This window comes from Lynx canadensis, chromosome B2 (genome assembly GCF_007474595.2).
Source record: "Lynx canadensis isolate LIC74 chromosome B2, mLynCan4.pri.v2, whole genome shotgun sequence".
NCBI classification, from domain to species: domain Eukaryota; kingdom Metazoa; phylum Chordata; class Mammalia; order Carnivora; family Felidae; genus Lynx; species Lynx canadensis.
In genome coordinates, this window is record NC_044307.1 from 32102624 (window position 1) to 32123135 (window position 20512).

A 20512-nucleotide genomic window follows, 5' to 3' on the forward strand; every position below is an offset into this window, starting at 1 on the left:
CTAAAGACTACGTGCATAAAGTCAGCTAAGCAAGTGTAGTAATCAACTTAATGGTTTTGCTTTTCAAGGTTGAATTCTGGGATAATTGTTTTTTATAATACTAGGAAGGGTCAGGTGTGAAGGAGGATCTGGCCCTGGACAATGTTAATGGCAGCCCTGTTCAGCTGTGTAAGCATGTCCTAAGGCCTTGCACCTTTTCCAGCCTCTCCCTTTTGAAGTCTTTTCCTTTGATGCTTCTCTCCTGCATCTCCCACAATAAGAGACTCTTAAATATGGAGAACAGAGGGTTACTGGGGCGGGGCGGGGGGTGCTTGTGGGAGGGAGGATGGGTTAAATGGATAAGGGGCATTAAGGAATCTACTGAAACAATTGTTGCACTATATGCTAACTAAGTAGGATGTAAACTAAAAATTTTTTCAGAAAAAAAAAAAAGAAAATAATCTTGCCATCTTCAACAACATGGATAGAACTAGAGTGTAAGCAAAATAAGTCAGTCAGAGAAAAACATCATATGATTTTACTTACATGTGCAATTTGAGAAACACAACAGATAAACATATTGGAAGGGAAGGAAAAATAAGATAAAAACAGACAGGGAGGCAATCCATAGGAGACTCTTAAATACAGGGAACAAACTGAGGTTTGCTGAAGGGTGGGGGATGGGCTAAACGGGGGATGGGAATTAAGGAAGGCATTTGTTGGGATGAGCACTGGGTGTTATATGTAAGTGAGGAATCACTAAATTCTAATTCTGAAATCATTATTACACTATATGTTAACTAACTTGGATTTAAAATAATAAAACAATAAACTGAACCTAGATGAATTAAAGAGCTAAGTCTGAAATGCAATATTACAAATGCATTGGAAAGAAAAATTAGAGAACACATTTGTGACTGTGGAGTTGTAAAGGATTTCTTAAATCATTAAAAGCATTGACCATAAAGATGAAAGAATGATGAATTCAACTCCACTAAAAGTAACAACTTCTGTCTGTCAAAAAATATCATTGAAAGAGTTAACAAGACAAGCCAGAATGTACTAACAGGTATTTGTAAAGCATGACGGACAGTAGGCTTGATACCAAGTATACTTTTATCCTTTAAAAACAAATAGGAGACCCAGCAATAGCACTGCTAGGAATTTATCCAAGGGATACAGGAGTACTGATGCATAGGGGCACTTGTACCCCAATGTTCATAGCGGCACTCTCAACAATAGCCAAATTATGGAAAGAGCCTAAATGTCCATCAACTGATGAATGGATAAAGAAATTGTGGTTTATATACACAATGGAATACTACGTGGCAATGAGAAAAAAGGAAATATGGCCTTTTGTAGCAACGTGGATGGAACTGGAGAGTGTTATGCTAAGTGAAATAAGCCATACAGAGAAAGACAGATACCATATGGTTTCACTCTTATGTGGATCCTGAGAAACTTAACAGGAACCCATGGGGGAGGGGAAGGAAAAAAAAAAAAAAAAAGAGGTTAGAGTGGGAGAGAGCCAAAGCATAAGAGACTGTTAAAAACTGAGAACAAACTGAGGGTTGATGGGGGGTGGGAGGGAGGGGAGGGTGGGTGATTGTTATTGAGGAGGGCACCTTTTGGGATGAGCACTGGGTGTTGTATGGAAACCAATTTGTCAATAAATTTCATATATATTAAAAAAAAAAAAAAAAAGAAATGTGTTCTCTGGAAACTCAGAGGAGAGACACCTGACTCAGACTGGAGCAGGGTGTATGTGTTGAAAGAGTACTCCAGGAAAGAATTTTCTGTGAGGGAAAATTGGCAATGAGTCCTGGAGTACATCACACAAGCCTTCACCTGACCTCCCCCCTCCCCCCCGACCCATGCCCACTGCCTCTCATCTCACACCCCACAGAGATGTCAGAGTCATTGGCATGCTTCCTGCCCTGAGTAACCGTAGCAATTTCCAATCTGCTATGACTTTATGTCACCTGGAGTTCTTCAGTCTGTAGAATTTCCTAATCTCAGAGGTGACTTTACACAGACCCTTCAAGTTACAATAGACTTTACAGTTCAGAGGTCTTTTATGAATAACTGAAACCTGATCTGACAATGCCAGCTGGTTACACCCAACTCTAGCTTTCTCTCGATTCCTTCTTGACATCATCCTGATCTGTGTTCTGTTATGAAGACAGTCACTGCCAAGAAAAATGCCTGAGAAGATGGTGACCCAGGAAAATATCTTGGTCCTGAGTAAAGTCCTTCTAATTATTCTATTTGGCAATGAGCGTAGTATAGACAGATGTGGGGATGGAAGTAAGAGGCAGACAAGGAAATGCAGTTAATATGAGTTGGAGGAGTGGGGAACAGTCAAGAGAAACTTCCCTGGTGAACACTGTCTGTCTAAACCCAGATGCTCTCCGTTTTGGAAGATCCCTGGGGACAAATGTCCAAAAGATACCATCTTCTTTGATCAACATCTCTCAAAATCTATGCTTTATGAGTAGATTTCAACGTCAACATCAGAACCTTCCTCTACTACCAGAGGACCCAAGGTCTTATTCTGTATTTAATTTGGAAATCAACAAATATATAATGAAATTATTCTGTAGTTTTATTTTTGCCAACCTCAGTAATTTTCAATAAGTCTTCAACAAACTTCTTCCTTCACTAGCAGTTACTAATTTAATCACTCAATTGCTTTGCAATTTTTTGTGTCTTATACATTTTTAAGCTATACCATCTTGGACAACGAGTTGTATTAATTTCTTATGTGCCATTTAGGGTACACCTTTTGTCACAAATTTTCCCTTTCAAATCACAAAGTGAGAGTAAAGGGGTATTCTCTTTTTCATTTTGAGGAAACTAATGAACAACCGACATTAGTAGGTCCATGTTTCCACATTTGTAAAAGTTATAAACACCCCAGAGTCTGTTGTTATGAACAGCAATTGATAGGATTTGCAGTAGAGAGCCAACCATGTTGCTCTTTATTAGAATGGGCATGCCTTGAATTTTTTATAAGTCTATCAAAATCAGAAATGAGTTTCTTTTTTCTAATCTAGAGCTTATCTAATAACGAACTCTAAGCTCCTGATACGTCTAACCATATCAGATCATGACTGTATCCTGCCCAGTCATCCCCATCTGCCTACACAGGTGTGTCCCCACAGGGGTCTTGACCTAATAAGCCCACATGAACTTGTACACAGTCCTATTCTTGGAAGAGAGTTCCCAAAAGCAGAGGCCCAAAAAAGAGTATGTGTCTGAGAGCTGAGGGAAGAGAGCTTTTTACTATCTCATGCTGAGAACAGACTACATGCTCACACATCATTTTGGCTTTGGTTCTCATATCATTCTTCCCTAATATTCCCAAGCTTACTTAACTTATTAATGTAATATACATTGATATATCTACACTAAATACATTTACAGCATGCTAAACAATGTGTTGTAGTGTCACAAAATTTTAATTTAGTTAATAAATATTTAACATTACTTAGTGCCAGGCATTGTTCTATACACTTAAGAAATAATAATCTTCATAAAAATCATACAGGATCAAATACTATTGTCATTCTCACTTTAGAGATAGAGCGACCAAGGTATAGAGATGCCAGATAGCATGTCTATGTTCGCACAATCATTACATGGCAGCGATGGCATTTAAACTCAGACATCAAGGCTTCAGAGTCTGTGCTCTAAACTACTATGGTGTGCTACTTTTGATAGAACCATAGTGATACATAGATAGCTGAAAGCTGTTGGATAGATGGATGGAGAGAGAAAGAGAAATTTACAGAGGGAGGGAGGGAGGATACAGAAGCGAAAGAGGGAAGGAAAGGAAAAAAAAAGGTTATGTATTTTGGTCTCTCTGCCTCTCTGTTACCACACCACACAAAAATAGTGCTAGAAATTTGCTATGCATCGGTAGCCAGAGCTCACTCTGCAGGAGTAGCCAGAACTCACTCTGCAGGCCCTGTGTAGGTGTAGTGCTCACAGAGGAGGGCAAAGTGAGTGTGGAATGCAGTGATGATTACTGCTGCAATACACAAAGTCAGGGACACATTTTAGAAAAAACATCTCACTGCATGAGTTAAGGATTCATTGAATACCTGGAAATACATGGAAAACCTTCAAAGCCAAGGATCAACCACATTAGGAAAGGCCACCCTGCTCCCTCCCACAGAGGCATTTACATTCCAGGGCTGGGACCTCACCTCTTTATTGGTCCCTTGTTTATAGGGCACATGTAAGAAAGTGGCCTTGTCAGTGAGAATATTCAGATTGGTGCCAAGAAGACAGGATTTGGGCACAGATATCTGTCTGGGAACATCTGCTGCCAGCATCTGGGGAAGTTTCAGCCCATGAGAAGTTATTAATTCCTCTGGATGGGAGAGGGAGACCTCTGATATGACAGGAAGTTAAATATTGGCCTCAGTTCAGCCCCACTGGCTGGCAAGAGGCTCCCTGGGCCAGCTAGCTCCCTGTCCAGGCAAACCAAGTGAGCACATGGGCGGCCTTCTTGCTGCATGGTGGTGAGCCAGGGTGGAGACCTGTATGGCTGCTCCATGCAAAACACCACAGTCAGGAAATAAATGAAGGGTGGCTTCAAACATGAATGCCTAATTTAGGAAAAATACAAGATCTGGATTGCAAAATTGGAGATATTGATTCTCAGTCAAGTTGTAATTCCCATGAATTCTTGCAGCATATGCAAGAGTAGATAAAGACAGCAATTTTAACAGGTCTCAAGAAACACCATATAGTGATGTGTGTGCATGAATATGCATATATATGTAGATACATATGTGCATATATGTGTTAATATTCAGATAAGCTCTAAATGCTAACAAAACTATCTGAGAAGAAAGATAAAAAAGGAAAAAGACTAATGAATGTGGTCAAGCTAGCAGAAAAATAATTTATATCATTTAGATATTTCTGACAAAAAGAAAATCTTTCTAGGCTTCTGGTGACTAAACTGCTTTAAGGAGGAGATGAAGCCTTTTGTACAATAATTAGAACTAAAAGACTCAAAACAGTAATATTGTTGATAGTTTACAAATTTTTTAATGTTTGTTTATTTATGTTTTAGACAGACAGAGAGAGAGCACAAGGAGGGGAGAGTCAGAGAGAGAGGAGGAGACACAGATTCCGAAGCAGGCTCCAGGTTCTGAGTTGTCATCACAGAGCCTGACACAGGGCTCAAACTCACAAACCATGAGATCATGACCTGAGCTGAAGTCAAATGCTCAACCAACCAACTAAGCCACCCAGGCACCTGGTATTCTACAAATTTGTGAAAGGAGCATCAAACAGAAAGCAAAAAAATAAATAAATAAATAAATAAATAAAAATAAATAAATAAATAAATAAATAATTTGACCTTACACTAATTGGCCATATGACCCTAGATAAGCACTGGTGCAGAATAAACAGTCTTTTCTGATTCCCCAAGTGCACGTCACTGGTCTCTTCCTGGCCTCCGAATATTTGCTATAACATTTTTGGTGCATTGGCCAAGAGGTTGACAGCCATGCTGGCCCCTTGAACCACTGTTGTCAGAGGCCAGCAGAGAAGCCACTCGTTGGGGGCCCTGCAACAGAAAGGAAGGCGCACTGCCAGTGATTTCACTGGACCCCAACCCTTGCCAGGCCAGCAATAATTGGTCACCACTGTGCTCAAACCAACTTTAGTGGGAATCAGAAAATTCTGCCAGGACAGGACATCAGATCAGGTAAATATCTCCAGGGACCCAGAACCAAATTCAGGCCCACCCTAGACGTGGAAGGGAAGCTTGATTACCTCCCCAGTGACATAGTTGCCACATAGGACAGAGAAGTCCTGTGTGGAAGTCTGCAATCTGTCTAAATGCATATTGAGTGCCCATACTCCATGATTTCAGCTACAGAGACTGAATGGGTCCTACTCTGTGATTCCATGATGACCTCATACAGCTCAAGGCAGAATCAGGTCCACAGAGGCCTGATCTGAGTCAGGGGTTTATACTGACCTTCCAATGCTAAGAGATATCTAAGCCAGGTGAGGGGAGCACCCAGAGACAAAACCGTCTTTCTCTTCCCTCTCGTTTGTCCTGTGACACCATACATTGGGAGGGACCCATCTAGAATACCAGGATGGGGGAGAATTCCTCAAAACCAACTCTTAAAGCCAACTATCTCTGGTCACTCTACCTCAAAATGGGGACTTTAAAACTATTCCTAAGCAGCTGCCAAAACTCCCTATGTTTCAGGGAAATTCCCTGTCGTCTCTGGACTGACATGGACTGCCTAATTCCACCAGTGGAAAACAAAACAAAATGAAAGAAACCTGGGGTCTGCTCCTCTGTCCAAGCTGACAAGATTTAAAACTGGGAATTCTCTTTCTCTACCTTCTGCTAGCACCTCACCCCTTCTGCTTTCCTTCCCCTTCCCTCCCCTGCATAACTGGCTCCTCAATGCCTCAGGCACCATCAGCTCCTCCTCCCACCATAGATGTCAAGGAACAAAGACTACCCACTTCAGATTTCCCCACCAGTGTTCCAGGTAAAAATTAACTATGGGGAAAAATGCCTTAAATGGATCCAAGTAAAACATATTCAATGTAGGAGTGCCTGGGTGGCTCAGTCGGTTGAGCATCTGACTTTGGCTCAGGTCATGATCTCACTGTTCATGAGTTCAAGCCCCACATCGGGCTCTGTGCTGACAGCTCAGAGCCTGGAGCCTGCTTCAGATCCTGTGTCTCCCTCTCTCCCTCCCTCTCTCCCTCCCCTGTTCATGTTCTGTCTCCCTTGCTCTCTCTCTCAATAATAAATAAACATTAAAAAAATTTTTTTAACGTATTCTGTGTTTAAGCTAATTTAAGTTTGTTGGTTTGAGATAGACAATGTTTATCAACAGTAAGTTAAAAACAAAACAAAACACAACAACACTTTTATTCTACCTAGATTTGCTGAAGGTCAAATAAACTCATGTTATCTCTGTTCCAATTTGTTAGCAAAAGGATGCCTTAAATAATTGTTAATTTTGTCTCATAGTTTTCATGGGTAATTGTTAAGATAGCTTTCAAAGTCTTTGTTAACCTAAAACATTACAGTTTTACTTCCATGATAAATCGGGATTGAATTCATTGGATATCTAACAAGATAAGAGGCAAAAACACTAATTACTAGATGTAAGTTTGTGTTTTTGACTTGTGCAGAGAAACTAAGGATATTTCGATCTGTTGGAAAATGCGCTTTGTGCTTAATTGATTTCTCAGTTTGCCATTTAAGGAATTCTGATGTAACAGACAGTTCATAATCAGTTCCTTAGTTACTTAGTTTTCACTGGAGACTAAGGTTTCTAAGAGTTAAAATTCTGCTAAATGTAATTAAGACTGCTGGAAATAAGGAAACAACTCTGAATGTAAAAAAGTAGGTATGTAAGAAAGATATAAGAAATGGAAATACATCTTTATTGTAGGTAAAAGAAAGTAATTTTGGTGGTGCCTGGGTGGCTCAATCGGTTAAGCATCTGACTTTGGCTCAGGTCATGATCTCACAGCTCATGAGTTCAGGCCCCGCATTGGGCTATGTGCTGACAGCTCAGAGCCTGGAGCCTGCTTTGGGTTTTGTGTGTGTCTCTCTCTCTCTTTCTCTCTCTCTCTCTCTCTCTGTGTGTGCTCCTCCCCCCTCATGCTCTCTCTCTCTCTCTCTCTCTCTCTCTCTCTCTCTCTCTCTCTGTGTCTCTCAAAAATAAAATAAAACATTTAAAAAATTTAAAAAAAAGAAAGTAATTTTGTCCTAAATGAGACTGTTATTTGGAGACAAATGACTTGGGATAGACTCTAAATGTGAAGGAAAGCTGTAGAAGCTGAAGGGAAATCTTTAAAAAGAAATTTTATATATAGTCAGGACGGACTAAGATTAAAATGAATAGATTTTAAAAGTACATTGATTTAAGATTAAAATTCCTCCTCCTTTGATTCAAAGGCTGGAAAAATGATGGCAATACCTTGGTGCTGGCTTCCAAATCCTCCACACTTGTGTTGTTCCTATTTAGCAGAGGAATGGATGCCTGTGCCATATGAGGGATGGATACCATATGAAGGGCTTTTACCAAGATATATGGGATCCTTTTTACCATTGTATGCTGAAAATGAATATCCACATGGCAGGAATATATTTATGTGAACATTGATGAAAAAGGCAGGGGAATAGATAGACCTTGACTTTGGCTCTTTAATCATCCACGCAACGGCCGATGATCAATATGTAAATTACTGTTGGTCCAAAATAAAATTAGTGCATCCTATGACAACCTGGGAAGTCTTGTTTGGTTATAGCCCATACCCCCAAGGTCTTGTAGGTGGGAAACAGAGGGGTAGTAGAAATCGGGGAAGACCAGGTCAGTTCTCAGATGTAGGGTCAAGTCTGAGTAAGAGTGACTACTCCCAGCACCTCGTGAGAGTCAAAGCGCTTTTCGTTGCCAGTAGCATAGACAGCCAAAATGTGAGGTGAGGAGATGGGGTTTCTTCTGGCCAGCTATAGAAAATTAAGATAAGGGACGCCTTTCTTCCTTTTTCTTATAGTTGAGTAATTCCCCAACTAAGGCCATTATTCCTTTGGAATGCATCATGACTCATTTTCTTTTACACAAAGACTTTGCCCCAATACAAACTGGAGGAAGAAACCTGGCCGCCAGAGAGAAATATCAATTACAATACTATCCTACAATTGGACTTGTTTTGCAAATGGGAAGGGAAATGGGGAGAAGTCCCCTAAGTTCACTGTTTTGGGGCCTTAAAAAAATTGAGATATATGTGAGCAATGTAAGGGGAATCCTGATTTAATGGCAACTCTTTCTGAAGTCCAGCAATCAGGAGAGGAAACAATTAAGGGCCCCTTACCCCCATCCAAAGCAGATCTAGAGAAGGAGGAAGGGAAGTCTTGCATCTCAAACTCCTCCTTGAGTCCTCAATCTATATAAAAAGTGAAATGCTGCTCCCTGCTGCCCACCTCATCCAGGCCCTCACCATAATGTAACAGGCATGTTTCCCTTATGAGAAGCTAGAACGCCAGGAGGAGAAACCTTTTACATTACAAGCCTTAAGACACATAAAAGGAGACCTACGTAAATTTTCTGAACGGATAAGTATATAGAGACTTTTCAGAATATTATGCATGTTTTTGAGTTGACCTGGAAAGATATAATGCTTTTGTTAAGTCAGACTCTTCATAAGGCAGAAATTATGGGGTTCAGGCAGCAGCTAAGAGATATGGGGATGAGTAACTCATTAATTATCAAGGAACTGGAAGTCCTATAGGGCACTAACAGCTCCCTACTGGAGCTCAGGCAGTTTCACCCCAAGATCCCAACTGGGACTATGTCCACTGCATTGGGGAATGGTATCGCTACCACTTCCAAGCTTGTATTTTAGAAAAATTAAAGAAATCTAAGATTAAGCCCTTAAATTATACTAAATTAGCCACTATTTTACAAACACAGAATGAGAGCCCAATGGCCTTCCTGGAGAAGTTGAGGGAGGCTCTCATTAAATATGTGGCTATCTCCCCTGACACCCCTAAGGCTGAGATTATTTTTAAAAAATTTTTTAATGTTTATTTATTTTTGAGAGAGACAGAGACAGAGTGTGAGTGGGGCAGCAGCAGAGAGAAAAGGAGACAGAATCTGAAGCAGGCTCCAGGCTCTGAGCAAGCTGTCAGCACAGAGCCCGACGCGGGGCTTGAACTCACAAACCGCGAGATCATGACCTGAGTCAAAGTTGGACACTTAACCAACTGAGCCACCCAGGCGCCCTGAGACTATTTTAAAGGGTAAATTTGGGGGCGCCTGGGTGGCTCAGTCGGTTGGGTGACCAACTTCGGCTCAGGTCATGATCTCGCGGTCCGTGAGTTCGAGCCCCGCGTCGGGCTCTACGCTGACAGCTCAGAGCCTGGAGCCTGTTTCAGATTCTGTGTCTTCCTCTCTCTCTGACCTTCCCCCATTCATGCTCTGTCTCTCTGTCTCTAAAATGAATAAACGCTAAAAAAAAAAAAATTTTTTTTTTTTTTAAATAAAGGGTAAATCTGTCACTCAATCAGACCTAGATATTCAGAGGAAATGCAAAAATTGGCTGTTGGCCCGGAAGGGACCCTGGAGGAGCTCTTACAAGCTGCCAATTAGGAATATTACAACTGAGATGAAGAGAAAAGAACAGGAACGGAAGTTTAAAAAAAAAATCTGAGGCCTTAGTCGCAGCCTTACATACTACGTCAGACCAGACTTCCCAAGGTCCTGGTACCAAATGCCACTTATGTGGCCATTCAGGGAACTGGAAACAAGACTGCCCTCAGAAGAGACAACAGAAGTCAAAGTCCCATAAGCCATGCCCCTTATGTAGAGACAATCGCTGGAAGTCTGAATCCCCCCAGGGACCTCTATCTGCAAGGGCTCAGATAACCAGTGTTCCTGAAAGGGACCGATGGGGCCTGGGGCTCTTCGTGTGGCTCCCTGGAACCAACTGTCTACTGGAAACCCAGAGCCTCGGGAACTCTGGATATAAAAGAAAAACCAGTTGATTTCCTTCTTGATCCTGGAGCCACCTTTTCTGTCCTCCTTTCCACTCCCGGCCAACTATCCAAACCCAGCATAATAATCAGAGGTGTCCCCAGAAAGCTTATGACTAAATTTGTCTCTCAGCCCCTGGGATGTATATGGGGAAACCGAACTTTTTCTCATTCTTTCCTGATAATGCCAGAAAGCCTTAATCCCTTGCTAGGAAGGGACATTTTAACTGAATTAGAGTCTAGAGTGTTACTAGCTCCAGGAAAGATCAACATTTGCATGGGTGTTTAAAAATTACTAGATATTGTAGACTGTGGATACCGGGGTTCAGGAAAATAGTTCACCTGCTATATCAATTATAAAAGGAGACTCAATCCCACCTACTCTCCTGAGGAAATGAACTGGGGTCTGACTCATGGACACTGTCTCCAGCCCTTGAAATGGTTACAAACAGAGCAGGGGCAATTACTATTACCTAGCTCACAGAGCGAGAAGATCATTAAAGCACTGCATCAGGCCTTTCATTTAGGGAGGGATGCAACTTATCCAATGGCCCAAAGGAAGTTTACTGGGAAAAATTCATCAAGGACATTTCAACAAGTAGTAGCCTGTGAAGTTTGTCTTAGAAACAATCCTCTCAACCACAAACTTACTCTCCCAGGCAATCAAGAAACTGAAGGCTATCCAGAGGAAGACTGACAAGTAAATTTCACTCAAATGCCAAGGTCAAAGGGATTCCAGTATCTGTTGGTATGTGTTGATACTTTTACTAATTGGGTAGAGGCCTTCCCCTGCAAAATGGAAAAGGCACAAGAAGTAATAAAACTTCCGCTTTACAAAATAATACTTGGATTCAGCTTACCTAAAAATTTACAAAGTAATAATGGTAAACAGCTGCCTTGGCTCTTTCTATGGTAGGACTCCTGGCTCTTGGAAAAGTTTTGCACCTTGAAATAAAACAAACTGTCTGCTTATATTCAGCAAAACTATAAATAACACCTCACAAGCATTCGATGCTTTAAAAAAATTAAATAAAGTTAGGGCAAAACTCTTGGAGATAGAGCCACCATTGATTACTTACTGCTACTCTGTCACCTGAGTTATTAGAGATTTCCTGACATATGTTGTTTCAATATAACCGATAATTCTCACAGTGTCTTAGACCACACTGTCCCTTATCAGCTTGAAAAAACCAGAATGGTCATCGTCACTGTTCCCTAAACAGCAGTCACAGGCCCTCTTCCAGGGGGAGAGATGAATAGGGAAAGGGTTAACATTAGGCAGGGAGAGATAAGGAACCTTCAGGAAGGCAGACTGTAGCTGCAAATGAGAAGGTAAAGAAGCAGATGGGGTTCTCCCCTTATAAAATCCTTTACGGGTACCCTCCCCCCATTTTCAAGGGCATAAAGGGGGGTCGGGAATCTAAATAAGATAGGCAATCTGACACTAAGGCAACAGATGTGAGCCCTTGGCTCTACCCTAACCACTTTACACCACTGGGTTAGGGAACAAATCAACAAATGGAGGCAAAAATTAACAGACTCATGGAACTCTTGGAACAACATATAAAATTGGACATCCTGGCTCCTCCCTTTAGCTGGTCCTCTCCTAATGTTTTTCATAGCCCCCCTGTTTGGTCCTTGTATTCTTAATATGCTAACCAGATTTGTTTCCTCTCACCTAGAAGCTATAAAACTCCAGATGTTGCACCAGTTGGGCCATTCTAGCTGTCGCTCCTCTCCTTTGGATGGCTAAGAACCCTAGCTGTCACATTCCTCCTTTCGATGTCCCTGTCCAGCAGGAAAAAAACAGAATGGTCTCTGCCCCTCCTCCCATAGCAGCAAAGGGTTCCTTGGCCCCCACAAACTGATTTTCCCTAAGGCTGCTACAGGAGCTTGAGAATCAAGAGGGGGGAATGAGAAGGAAAGCTGACAAAAGCAGATTAAAAAAAAAAAAGAGCCAGCCAGATGTCCGAGGCTGGATACTCCCCTTGCATACTTTTAGCTTCTATAATCTTGCTTGCCTCTTGATCAGCCAACTGTCTGTGTAGCACAACTGATAAGTACCCCCCACTTTTTCCCTTGAGCCCCTGCAATCCTGCCCACCTGTGCAGCCCATAGAAAGTTTCCAAGCACCCGGAAGCTGACCAGGCATAAAAATAGGCTACTGCCCAGGCTCAGCCTTTGGAGATGACTCTGCTGGGCCGGCACTGGTGCAGAATAAACAGTCTTTTCTGATTCCCTGAGTGCGTGTCACTGGTCTCTTCCTGGCCTCAGAGTATTTGCTGTAACACTAGGCCTGGGGACAACTCATGGTGACTGGGAGACTGGTCTGGGCCCTAAAGTCACTGAATAGCCAACTTGCCAAATGGCCTTGCTTCTCATTAACTCCTAAGTTTTAGTTAGCCAGATCTTGTTTCATATCCATAAGGCCATTTTACAGTATATCACATTCAATTTGTTTGTGACCCAGCTCCCTTGCTACAGCTGCAGACCTCTGCAATAAAGGTGACTGCCCAAGAAGGGAGACTTGGGGGAAAGAAGACAAGCAGTGAGGGGACAAGCAAGAGAGCTTCTGTGGCTGGGCTGGAAGTCTCGAGCCTCTCTTCTCCCTGCCCTGGATTTCCATGTCCCCCATCACTCCGTTCAGAGCCTTGCAGATGACATAATGTGAGAAAGGAGACACAAAGGCTACACAGGGAAAGCCCATTAGAAAATGCCAGATTTCCGGGGGATTCCCTCCACACAGGAAGTGCAAAAAATCAACTTAAACTTTGATCTCTATGGCCATCTGGTGGTCAAATGGCCACATCACAACCTCCAGGGCACCAACTCCTATTGTTGCAAAACAAAGCCGGATTCAAGTTTAAGATTGTAAGTTTCTTTTAAGAAACAAAACAAAGGAGCCTAGGAGGGGGGAGGGAGAGAGAGAGAGAGAGAGAGAGAGAGGAACCAAGAAAGAGAATCATAACTATAGAGAACGAACTGGTGTTTGGGGAGGAGGAGGGCATGGGGGAAAATGGTGAAGGGGATTAAGAGCACACTTTACTGTGATGAGCATGGAGTAATGTATAGAATTGTTGAATCACTATATTATACACTTTAAACTAACATAATACTGAATGTTAACTATGCTGGAGTTAAAATTTAAAAATAAAATACAAAAGGGGCACCTGGGTGGCTCAGTCGGTTGAGCATCCAACTTCAGCTCAGGTCATGATTTCGAGGTCTGTGAGTTCTAGCCCCATGTCGGGCTCTGTGCTGACAGCTCAGAGCCTGGAGCCTGCTTCAGATTCTGTGTCTCCTTCTCTCTGCTCCTCCCCCACTCGTGCTCTCTCTCTCTCTCAAAAACAAATAAACATTTAAAAATTTTTAATAAAATACAATGATAGTAAACAAAATAAATAAAGAAAAGAAAAAAAATTGTTAAATTTCTTAACTCTTTCCAACTAGAATTTTGATGGTTAATCTAGACTCCTGACGTGACAGTGTCCCTCATTTTGACATAAAAACCCAACCTTTCACCTCATCCCTCACTTACTGAGAATGCTATAGACAAGGAGATCTTTCTGCCCCCAAAGTCCACCCACAGAAGGCCTGTGACTACCTCTCCCACCTTATCTTCCCCGTCCCACAGCACACTCCGCAACCCAACCCTATGAGGTCACCACAACTCACTGGAAGCTGATGAAAATGAAGAAGTCTTCCTGAGGGAACAAGGTGGCAAAAGTGCAGTTTCAGGCGAAAGTCTGCCAGGAACAGACTGTAGAAACTTACTCTCTTAGAAATCACATATGCACAATCCATCAATAATGAATAGCAGAAAATGTGGTTTTCTATGGACACCAGAGGGAGACCACGAAACTCTCTCACTGACTACATGTCAAAAGTCATGCCTCCAAATTAAGGGCAAACAGCCATAGAGGCTGCTTTTAGGCCAACAGGCTAGAGCGATGGAATGCAGAAAGGGCCTACAGCGACCACCTGGGAGAATACAAACAGGCCAATCAGGCGACCCACCTCTAAATATCCATAGGCCCTAAATGACCAATGGGCTACTTACAACTAGGCACAGTAACCAAAACAGGGAGAATTCCATATCGCCATACCTCTTCATCTTCCCCTTTAAAAAGACCCCTACCCACTGCCTTACTGAGGACAGCTTTCCTCTGAGGTCCCACCAACCGCTCCCCTGTGGTATAGTCCACACCCACTTCCTCTAGGCAGACTGCCTCTCCTACTGTCCTGTCCACTGCTCCCCTGCAGTGTATTCCACACCCACAGCCTCTTGGCAGAAGACCTCTCCTCTGTGTCCTGCCCATTGCTCCCTGGTGATGTAGTCAATAAACTACCATCTCCTTTGTTCTACCTCAGGTGAATTATTTCACCTACCAGGCCACTGGCTTCCACCCAATCATTGCCCCACATTGGGGGGGGGGCCCTCTCCAATGGAGAGCCACCCCGTTTAGACACCACCGAGATTTCCATGCTGCTGCTTACCACCCAAATCAGAACATTAAGGACACTGAAGACTTCTGTAACCAAACCGATGTAACTGGGACCCAGGGGTGCAAGAGCGCCTGGCTCCAGGGGTCCCAAACAGGGCTGCTGACAAAATCCAAAGGCAGAGAGAGGAGTGGTGGTGAAACAAGAAAGGAATTTATTTCGGTGAGGCCAACACAGGAAGACAGCGGGCTAGCATCTCAAAGACGGCCTCCAGAGTGGAGAAAATACACCCAAATTTGTATGAGGAAAAGGTGGGTGGGTATGTGCAGGTGGGCAGTGAAGGTCAGGTGGATCATGGTCTTGGGGGCAGTCGCGTGGGGCCTTGCTGGCTCAGGGCAGCCCATATTGTGGTGGGGGGGTAGTTCTGGTTCCCATCACAGAATGCTTTGTCCTCAGGGTCTTTTGCCTGAATTAAGAGATACGCTGGAAAGAACTTAATCAGAAAGTTTGAGGTCAAAATGGAGGTGGTTGAAGTCCTCTTCCACTAACATGACTTTGCTCCCTTGTGAGTTACAGGTACAGACTACACCAGGTGAAGCTCTCACGCAAAGGAAGCTTTATTTGCAGCAAACCAGGAGGTCATGGGGAGTAATTTCCAAAGCTAGGACTTTGCCAGCAAGGGTGAGCAGGTTCTTTTTAACTAGGGTTTAGGATGAAATATTCAGAAAAAGGAGCTTTCCGTCAATGTAAAAGAAGGCAGAAAATTGCACAGGCAGGCAGACTTAGAAAATGTGTCCATACAGGCATCCTGTGTTATGTTAATGAAGCTTGTGTTCCTCCCTCAGAGGAGACTTTGCACTATAATGAAGCAGAGGTACCTGTCAGAGGAGGGAGGTGGGTCAAGTCAAAGGAGATGTGAGGACAGACCAGAAGTCTGAGTGAAGTGTTGCTGCAGGGGGCACCTAGGGAAGAAATCAAAGTGGCCTCTAGATGCTGGAAAAGGCAAGAAAGATTCTTCTCTAGAGCCTCCAAAAGGAACACAGACCTGTTGACGCCTTGATTATTCCCATATGACCTATTTCATGCTTATATCCTCCAGGACTGCCAGATAATCAATTTGTGTTGTTTTAAGTCACTAAATTTGTGATTGTTACAGCAGAAATAAGAATGATGGGGATTGGGGTAATGATAGGGTTCAGAGCCAACGGCCAAGAAAGAATTCTTGAAGATGTCTTTGCTACAAAAAGGTGACTTTATTAAAGCATGGGGATAGGACATGTGGGCAGAAAGAGCTGCACTGGGGTTGTGAAGAGTGACTAATTATATACTTTCAAGTTGGGAGGGGGTTAGGGACAGCATAAGTCTCTAAGGAATTTTGGAAACAAGCTTTCCAGAACCTTAAGGGGCTGTTATTAGAAAAACATCATTTATTACTGTTTAGTAAAACCTCAGTCATCAGCCCCTTCAGATGTATATCAGGGGCCATATGCTTGGAGTATAATTGCCAACATATACTTGGGGGTTAAAGATAAAGGAGGTTTGCAAAGGAATTTTTATGTGTTTAAGGAGACACAGGATCCTGGTGGGGGGTGGGGGGGGGCGGTCAGGATAATGTTAAGCCAAGATTCCCTTTTGCCCCTATTGAAATGCCATCATCAAGGCAGCTGTGCTCCTAGAGAAAGGTCACTCTGCCTGTTTCAAGGACTTGTCAATGGGCTGTAGGCAGTAAGGGAATTTAATTTTTCATTTGCCTTTGTTCTTGGGCATCCAGGAGTGTCCTAGGAATATCACACATATCCCACCTGGAGGGAGGGGGTGCTGTTAGCCCATACTTTGCACTCAGCTTGCCTTATGCTCCCCCATCAGGAAAGTGATCTTGTAATTGAGAAGCAATATAGCTCAGATATCAAGTTCTGGGGTCAAACAGATTTGAGTTACCATAGCTACATCACTTCCGACCCATATGAACTTGGGTGTTCATGAACCTCTTTAAGCCTCTATTTTCTCACTTGTAAAATGGTACTACCTAACAAAGTCTGTGTCTGGAAAGGGAAAATGGGGAGGCAGTGAGGTCTGCTGTTGTTCATTACAAGCCTTATACAAATACATGACATTTTAAACCATGTCTATTTATAACTTTCTTTAAAAGGTTAAATGAGTCTACAGGCACCTGGGTGGGCACCTAAGTGGCCCACTCGGCTCAGGTCATGATCTTGTGGTCCATGGGTTCTAGCCCTGCATCAGGCTCTATGCTGACAGCTCAGAGCCTGGAGCCTGCTTCAGATTCTGTGTCTCCCTCTCTCTCTTTCTCTGCCCCACCCTGCCTCACACTCTGTCTGTCTGTCTGTCTCTCTCTCTCTCTCTCTATCTCTCAAAATAATAAATAAATAAACATTAAAAAAATGTTTAAGGCTTTAAAAAGGTTAAATGAGTCTAAAATACTAAAATACTGAAGGAAATGAAAAGAAGGGAAAAATTCATTTCTACTTTACAATGTGAAAACTCTATTACTTTTCATTTTTAATCCTCTTCAAAAAATAAATAAATACCATACTGTAAGATTAATAGTGTTGTATGCAGTTAATATTTAAATATACCAGAATATATATCCTATATGGGAATTTGTTCACCACAAATTTAACTAACTATATTAGGTTAAAATGTTAACATTTTCTGCTAATCATTGCAATTGTGTAACTTCAGAAGGGTTCAGAGAGTCTCCCCAAGGGAAATAGAACCTGCCTTCTCCCTTTCTGCACAAAGTCAAATAAGGTGAAATGTACAAGAGGATGAAATATACAAGACTCTCATGGTTCCTGAGTTTGAGCCCCACATTGGGCTCTGTGCTGACAGCTCAGAGCCTAGAGTCTGTTTCAGATTCTGTGTGTCCCTCTCTCTCTGCCCCTCTCCCACTCACCTCTGTCTCTCTCTCTCTTTCTCAAAAATAAACATTTAAAAAATTTTAATAAATAAAAATAAAAAATAGGGATAATATCAATACCGAAAACAAGGTTGCATAAAAATGGGGTCATTCATCCATTGCTGGTGAAACTAATGTGGGAAATCCACTTTGGAGGACAGTTTGACAGTTAGTTTAAAACTGTGCAACCCAGCAGTTACACTCCTGAGCATGTATCCCAGAGAAGTAAAGATCTGTGTTCACACAAAAACCTGTACGTGAATGTTTATAGCAGCTTTATTCACAATAGTCAAAAACTGGAAACAAACTGTGGTACATGCATAGCAAGCAATACTACCCAGCAATAAAAACAAACGAACTAAAGATACACACAACAACCTGGATGAATCTATGGGGAATTATGCTGAGGGAAAAAAAATTCAATCCCAAAAGGTTATATAGGATATGATTCTATTTATATAACATTTTTGGAATGACAAAATTATAGAAATAAAAATGGATTGACGGGTCCAGGAGTGGAAGGGGAAGCAGGTGTGGCTGTTAAAAGGCAAGATGAGGGACAGTGTGATGATGGAAATAGACTGTATCTGCATTAATCAATGTCACTACTCAGACTGTGACAATTTACTATAATTTACAAGAAGTTACCTTTAGGGGAAATTGGATAAAGGATACATGAGATCTCTTATTTCTTGTAAGTACATCTTATACAATTATAACAAAATGGAGTTTAATTTTAAAGAACGCATTAACATTTTCAACAAAACTAGGTGATAAGGTTCATCCATGTACCTCAAAATACAAGTTGGTGGGTGACAATCCACTAATAGTCACGAGATATCCCTGGAATAAGTGTCTGTGGTAGAGAATATTGGGAGAAGCACCCAGGCACTTGACATGTCTGAGAATATGATAAATCCCAAACAGTCGACAGATACTCATTGAAAAACACAGCAGACCAGTACAAGAGCAGCAGATGAAACTAGGCAGGACTTTCCCAATCCCACAGCAGCAGTTGAACACAAAGTAAGGTTAGAAAGGGGTGGAGCAGTCTCACCCCTAAGAATTATCTAAACTGACCATCCAGGAACTTTTCCAAGGCAGAGCCTTACACTGAGGAAAACACTGCGAGTGGTGGAATCAAAATTGAGCCAGACAGAAATAAGGAAATGAAGAAAAAGAAGCTCAAAGTGAGGGACGAAAACAGAGTCTGGAACTCTGCCAAGCAAGCTGCCATATTTTTTAGCATTATGCAAAAACAACAGAAGAGAGAGCTCTGGGGAGTGGATAAACATTCTGAAGTATGCCTCCTTCTAAAACGCAAGGAGATGGGGCACCTGGGTGGTCAGTTGGTTAAGCGTCCGACTTTGGCTCAGGTCATGATCTCGCAATTTGTGGGTTCGAGCTCCACGTCAGGCTCTGTGCTGACAGCTCAGAACCTGGAGCTTGCTTCAGATTCTCTCTCTCTCTCTGCCCCTCCCCAGCTCACACTCTGTCTCTCTCTCAAAAATAAATAAATGTTAAAAAAAATTAAAAATAAATAACTAAATAAAAATAAAACTCAAGGAGATTAATTCCATATAAAAAGAGCCACAGAAGAGGACAGAAGGTGTGTCTTCTACAAAGTTAGTATAAATATGAAGAGAATAAAATCCTTACAGACAGTAAAAACACACCAGAAAAGTCATGCTACCAAAAATTCTAAGCTGTACTCTATTTCAAAACAAGCTAAATGTCATTAAGAAAGTGTTAAAAAAATATGAAACAACAACATAAATCAGACTTAGAAAATCTCAATATAGAACTATTATAAGATGTGCTAAATATTCCTTCAATGGCAATCATAAGTGTATCATATAAGTGTATCAAAATAACATACTGTATACCTTAAATTTTCAAAATATAATGTCAAATTTATCAAATAAAATAATTTTTTAAAATTTTAGAAATATGGTTACAGTACTCAGGAGATAATATGAAATTAAAATCCACTTCAGAAATGAAGGCTAAACTAGAAAGAACAAAAGAACAAAATAGACACAATGATGAAAGCCTCAAGAGAAAGAAAGAAGATAAAAAGGAACATTTTTTAAAGGAATGAGAAAGAATTCAAAAGAAAATTACAAATATTGAAGATACACCAAAAAAAATCTATTATATAAATGGTAGGAGTTCCTTAAAAAGGAAACAAAAGAAAATACTAAAAAATATAACTCAATAAAACATTCCTAAAATTAAAAAAAAAAAAGATTGAGCCATATATTGAAAGACTATATGGCTTATTTGAGAAACTCACCAAGATGACCAAAACCAAGATATATTCTAATAACATTGCTGGACATTAAAGAAAAAGAAAATGCTACTTAGGCATCTCAGCAAAAACAATAACTGACTTGATAATTAGGTTATTATCAGACTTTTTGATAGCAATGTTACGTGAAAATGCAGTAGCATTATTAAGGTATTCAAGAGCAGAAAATAGGAACGAAGGTTTTTTATATCCAGCAAAACTGACTGGAAGTCTGTTAAATATAAGGACTTCCTTGAGCTCTTCATAGCAAGTAACTAAAGAAAGAGCTTCAAACAACCACAATGATTACATCAGTAGTTCACAACTTTTGGTATCA